The sequence below is a fragment of the Quercus robur genome, chromosome 4 (assembly GCF_932294415.1).
Source record: "Quercus robur chromosome 4, dhQueRobu3.1, whole genome shotgun sequence".
Lineage (NCBI taxonomy): Eukaryota > Viridiplantae > Streptophyta > Magnoliopsida > Fagales > Fagaceae > Quercus > Quercus robur.
The window spans coordinates 9,824,353-9,831,299 of NC_065537.1; the positions used below are offsets into that span (position 1 = coordinate 9,824,353).

Below are 6,947 nucleotides of genomic sequence, written 5' to 3' on the forward strand. Positions count from 1 at the left end.
CTCCTGGATAAGCAAAAAGCAGAATTACATCTCATTATCCACTACAGAAGCTGAGTACATTGCAGCTGGTAGCTGTTGCACCCAACTCTTATGGATGCAAAAACTCCTCCATGATTATGATATTTGTCAAAAGCATCTCACCATCTATTGTGATAATACCAAAGCCATCAACATCTCTAAGAATCCAGTTCAACATTCTCGAACCAAACACATAGAGATTCAACATCACTTCATTAAGAAGCTTGTCGAAGATGGTACTCTCACTCTTGAGTTTATTCACACCAATGATCAGAAGGCTGACTTGTTTACCAAACCTCTTGACAGCAAACGTTTTGAATTCCTTTATCAAAACATTAGTGTTATCTCCATGGATTGATCTCTTTCTCTCCTCCTTCTTCCACATGCATTTGCATCTAGTTTTTATGTTTTGCTTTGTTTAACATGTTTTTGTTTGTTTTCAGTTTTGTTTATTTTTTATTTTTTTGATATAAAAATAAAAAATCAAAAAAAATTGAAAAATCAAAAAAAAAAATTACAAAAATAGTGTGTTTTGTGTACATTGGTACTTGTGTACTTTGAACGGCCATTGAAACAAAGTTTTCTAAACTTTGTATTGTTTGTAGCTTAGATGAGCATCTCTATGCACAACTAAGCAAGTGAGCTTTGTGGCTCATGTTTGTGATGAGTAAGATTAAGTTATCTATTGTACTTAACACTCGTATCTCTCTTTTTGACGAGAAGGACTAAAAAATCCTAAGAGAAAGGCATAAATAACCATCTCACCACTGTTGCCCGACAATCATGAATGACATTTGTGTGCTTCGGCATAGCAAAATTGGAATGTCAAATGCTTAACATAATTGGGTATTTCTTTTCTATCTCTAATATGCCCATGCATGGTTTGCTCAAAAGAAAAATATGCAAAGAAAAACAAAAAGCAAAAAGATCAAAATGTTTTTAAATATGATTGCAAGCGTGTATTCTAGGAGATGTGGGAGTTATAGGATGTACCTCAAAGGTGATAGTCTCCATCAAACAGTTATGATTATGTGTGAGTTAAAGTGATTTTCTCATATCTCAAATCATCATAATATGTATACACTTATGCAATCTTGCGATATTTTTCATACACAATACGCAATATTCTTTGCTACTCTTGATACATGTGTAGGTACAATGTGATTTGGCCATCACAAGGTTTACATGTGTTAATATATGCACACTAAACTGTCTTAACATGTTTTTGAAATATAAAATTGGTTAGACTTGTTTAATGTGTGTGTGTATTTTGGGATCTATGTGCTTAACATTTTTTCTTGTTGAGAGATGTTTTTGAGAGTTTAAAATGTTGATTGGATCCTTGGTTGAGTTGCATGCTTGATTGCATTCATATCTGTGTTTTTCCCTTCTTGAAAAACTGTTTTTAAGCAATCTCGACACCTCCTCAACACCTCTTGACACTTGGCTTATCTATCGAGCTCTTCAGTTGGTTTTTATCGCAATCTCGATAGCTCCTCAACAGCTAGGTGGATTGATCGACATATCTTCTGGATTCTCAATAGCTTCTTGACAGCTAGGTGGTTTGATTGAGCTTCTTTATAAATTTTTCTGTTGAATTGTTCCTAGAAAGATCCTCGATAGGTGGCTCCATAGCTAGGACACACGTCTAAACCTCAACAACTCCTTGACACATCCCAATCGATCAAGATTTAAAAGGTTCCTATTTAAGCGTTGTTCGCGATTTCTTTCTCACTTTCCTCGATCTCTCTCGACAGATTCGTCTCCTCACCTCCCAAACACTCACTTCTCTCTCAAAACCTTCAAACCCACGTGATTTTCGGCCTTTCCTTGCTTCAAATCACTTGGTATGATCTCTTTTTCTCTCATTATTCATGCATTTCATGCATTTAGATCTAGGTTTTGGGGTTTTTTTTTTTTTTTTTTTTTTTGAAAAATTTTGGGGTTTTTCAAAATTGTTGAGTTTTGTTGAAATTTTGGGATGGGTTTTAAAGATTTGATCTTAAAAACTTCATGGATTACATCTCATGAGCATTATAACAATATTATCATGCATTTAGCTATGTGCAACTGATTGTAATTGTCTCTCTCTCTCCCTCTCTCTTTTGTTTGCGTTAGTCTGTGTCTATGGCACCCAAACGCAAGTCTACTCCGTCCCAAAACCCTCTTCATTCCGGGGCATCCACTTCGTCTGATCCTACTCCTTCATCTGTCCGGTTCCGTGATAAGGATGCCCGAAAGGCCTTCTCGGAGAACTTTTCTCGACAAGGCATTCATTTTGAATGCCAAGTCATCCTGGCAGACTTCACTGATACTAACCTACCCACTGTCATTCACAGTCGGGGTTGGGAGTCACTATGTGACGTCCCAGTCACATGTCCATCCATGCTGATCCAGGAGTTCTACTCTAACATGCATGGATTTGATTATTCAGTACCTCATTTCATTACTCGTGTTCAAGGTACGCGCATTACTGTCACACCGCAGATTGTTGCGAATGTGCTCCGTGTCCCTAGGGTAAAGTTTCCTGACTACCCTAGTTGTGATCCTCTAAGGACAGTGTCTAAAGACAAGCTCATTTCTGCTTTTTGTGAGCGCCCTTCTAAGTGCGGTGACCGTTAGTTCACTTACTGTTCAGGCTTTGCAAAAGGCCCTCGGTATTTGAACATGGTCATGACTTTTGTTCTTCACCCTCTTTCTCACTATAACTCTATCACAGAGCCTGGTGCTCGATTTTTTATTGTCCCTTCTTGAGCATCTTATTATAGATTTTCCTTCTCACTTTATTCTTTCTATCATAGATGTTCATAGGGATTCGATGACTTGTGATAAGCTTATCTTTCCTTAGGCTATCACGAAGATTTTACGCCACTTTTATGTTCCCTTTCCAGCGTCCGACCACTTTACCTACATATGTGCCATAGACGTCGCTACCGTTAAATGGAGCGAGGCGCAGTTTAAGTCGAGGCAGTCTGGATCAGCAGCTCCTCCCACCCGTTCGAGTCCATCCTGATCTACTCCATCCACATCCGCTCCCTCCTCTTCTACAAGCGATGTGACTCTCGGGGACATCATGGCGCAACTTCAGCGCATGGATGCTCGCATTGATACACTTTCTACTAAGCTGTATCAGGTGAACATCCGTGTCGACCGTATTGCACGACGGCAGGCGATCATAGGTGGTTTCATTTTTGAGACTTCTCCTCCACCTACTCCAGAGGCTTTTGAGGCTAAGGATAAGGATGATGATGATGATGCTACTGCTTCTAAGGATGAGGATGATGGAGACGCTAGCTCTTCCAGTAAAGATGAGATGTCTACTTGACACTCTTACCCTTTGTCACTCGTGACAAAAAGGAGATGTAGTTTTGGATATGAGAGTAGTCATACTTAAGAGAAAAGTTAATATAGGACCATTTTGTTAGGGGGAGTGTTGATATTTGAGGGATGTAGTGAGGATTACTTGTATCTTTTCTTTTCTCTAATTTAGATACATTTATTCTTGTACATGAGTCTTGTGACCATTATTGACATACATTGTACTTATTTTCTTTATATGTTGATACATGTTTCTTTCACCTACCCCTACATGTGTTGTTTCTTTTCTCTCTTTATACACGTGCTTATTATTACTTGTATGCAATCTATTATTTCTATTTCACACAAAGATGCCTTGATGAGTTTTGTTTAAAAGTGTTTCAGAAATATAGGTTGTCAAAGTCTACTTGCCATAAACTATCTTCTTGCAAAGTTTTTCAAGAGTTTGTGTTAGGATAGATTTTATTATATTCAACAAGTGAATATGAGTTGAGTGATTTATGACTTCTCTCATATGTTCATTTGTTTGTTGTGGTTTTGTCACAGATTGCCAAATGGGGAGATTGTTAGGACATATGTGATTCACTTGTTAGAAACATATGTCACTATTTTATGTAATTGGCTAATCCTTTGACAAAACAAATTTTACTTGTAATTGGGTAGATCTAGGATATGTTTAATACTTCAAGAAATTTTGCTTCAAGTTCAAGTGTTGAAACCATGCAAGTCTGTCCAAGATTCAAGCTAAGAAAGTGCCTGTCATTAAAGCTCAATAGCTAGCATCTATCGAGCTTTAAGGGCTGTTCCAGCCCTGTGGCTCGACAGCAGCTCAACAAATAGCTATCTGTCAAGGTTTAAGAAAAACAGATTTTTATGTTATGTTTTCTTCCAATCCGTGATTATGTGTTTGGGTTTTCTTTTCTCACAACCCCTAGACATATAAAAGGATTATTTTAAGGGCCATCAAAGGTGACACAAGTTGCACAAGTGTTGAGCAAAGTTTGTTCAAGCAAATTGTGACCGAAAACAGAATTTGCCCTAGTTCATCATTCTTATGAAGAAGTTGTTGTGTTTGTGCACCGCTGGGTCTTGTGACCAAGCATCTTCTTAATCTCCATTGTCTGGATGAACTGAAGAACTTTGCAGCCAACAACCTTCTCTAGTTGGTGATTGAAGTCGCGTATTGGGATCCGTGCAATTGGTTATTCACATACTGGGAGCCGTGCATTGAAAATGAGAGATTGTCACTACAGAACAAGTCCAATTAGGTATTGAGGTAAGGGTTCAACTGTAGGTTGGTATAAGGTACTGGGATTCCTTTACTTGTAACTGCTTGTTGTGATAATAGTGGATTCTCGGGAGTGGTGACCTTAAAATCACCCGATGAGATTTTTGTCGTGTTGGTTTTCCCCATTCGTAAACAAATCACCGTGTCAATTTATTTTCCGCTTCATACGTTAGTTAATTGGTGATTTATTTGTGCTACCACGCGTTTGCATGTTAATTTAATTAATTACTAAAATTGGCTATTTAATCAATTAATTCATCATAAGGGGTCAATTCGTTTTTTGCCTATTATCCAGCTCCTCGGACAACTCCCCAGATGCCCCAGTTTTCTACCCCCCTATAGGGCCCTTTAGTTGATATGGGACTGGATCTTTAATCACCGCAGCAGGATCTAAAGGCTGCCATGTAATTGCTGACACCAAGCACTGCCTAGTCGTGGCCTAGCTACCCACCAACTCTCTCATTCTCCCCTGAGTAGGATATTTAACCTTCAGATGTAGGGTTAAGGACACGACACCCATAGCATGAAGCTAGGGTCTGGCCAGGATAACTGTGTAGGGGGAAAATGCTTCTACTGCAATGAAGTTAACCTGCACCTCCTCATCCCCAACTTGTACGGGTGACCTTATCATTCCTCGAGGGACCACCATCCTACTATCAAAACCCATCAATGGTGAATCATACCTTTCTAGGTCCTTGGGCTTCAAGTTTAGCCCCTTGTACAAATCAAGATACATGATCTCTGCTCTGCTTCCCTGGTCAACTTGCACCCTCTTTACATCATAACTCCCAATCCTAATGGTAACTACCAGAGCGTCATCATGTGGCTAGAGAGTTCCCTTCTTATCCTCCTTAAAGAAACCCAAGGTAGGGGTGACTATCACCCTAGCTCTTTTAGGAGCTTGATCACCGGCCTCCAAGTCATAAGCTCCACCTACGGACATAACCCTAGTACCCGAGCCCCCACTATTCCCTAGCTTGGCAAAGATCACATTGATAGTACCCAATACTGGCCGAGGAGCACTATCCTTGTGAACCTCAGATCCTGAGTGACCGAACTATCCTATAGGCTAATGTAAAAACCGATTGAGCTTCCCTGCCTTCACCAATTGGTTCAAGTGATCTCGCAGGGTTCTACAATCCTCCATTCAAGTGATCTCGCAGGGTTCTACAATCCTCCATAGTATGTCCTCTGTCCTGATGGTAGTGGTAATAGAGGCTTTGGTTTCTCCTAGATGAGTCCCCACCCATCTTATTAGGCCATTTGAAATAAGGTTCGTTCTTTATTTTCTCCAGTATCTGATATACTAGCTCTTTAAACAACGAATTGACCAATTGAGACCCCGTGGATGATGTTTGACTAGAAAAATCCCTCCTAGGGCGATTACCCTGGTATCCTCTTCCTCGAGGAACCCATTTCTCTGGGAGCATTTTAGCCTTACCCTTTCCCTATATCTGGTCCTCCTCTACCCACTTATACTTATCTATGAAATCCATAAGTTGGCGCATGTTCAAAGCAGACTTCATTGTTAATGACTTCCTTAATTCATGCTCGACAGGGAGCCCAACCTTAAAGGTTCTTACGGCCACATCCTCAAAATTCTCATCTATCTCATTGTATGTTTCCCAATACCTATCTGAATATGTCTTAAGGTTCTCCCCTTCTCTCATTTCCATAGACAACAAGGAATCTACTAGCTTGGTGACTCTACTGCACGTTATGAATCTTACCCCGAAAGCTCTCGTCAGCTCCTCAAAAGACCCCACTGACCCTTCCTCCAAGGCGTCAAACCAGCACATAGCTACCGATCCAAGGCTGGAGGGGAACACTTTGCACATAAGGGCTTCATTATTGGCGTGAACTGCCATCTTCTGAATAAAGTGGCTGACGTGCTCCATGGGAACAGTCCTCCCATTATAAATGGTGAACATTGGCTGAGAAAAACGATGAGGGAGCTTGGCCTTGTTAATCCTCCTGACAAAAGGTGACTTAGAAATTTGCTGTAGGACTCTACTCATTGCATCGTTCCCCTTGCCCTGGTAGGAGGAACTTATCTCACGCTTATTACTGCTCTTCTCCAACTTATCTTGACGTGAAAAAGCTAAATAGGACTCACTAGGTGGAGTTCTAGACCTATGCCGATATGAGCAATCCCTGCTTCTCCTTGAACCATCACTTGATAGGGAAGATGGACTCCTTCTATCAAGCTCCCTGCGACTCAACTTCCTGCGCAGGCAATCTACTTCCTGTTACAACTTCCGTGTCTCCTGATCATGTGAAACATGACTCCTAGTCCCTAAGTGACTCCGCTCGATACGCTCAT

The 6,947-nt window shown here is 40.4% G+C and overlaps 1 pseudogene; it reads right to left on the reverse strand.

Moving 5' to 3' along the window:
- Window positions 1–5,153: 5,153 nt before the first annotated feature.
- LOC126721324 (uncharacterized) lies at window positions 5,154–6,642 on the reverse strand (annotated as a pseudogene).
- Window positions 6,643–6,947: the final 305 nt, after the last annotated feature.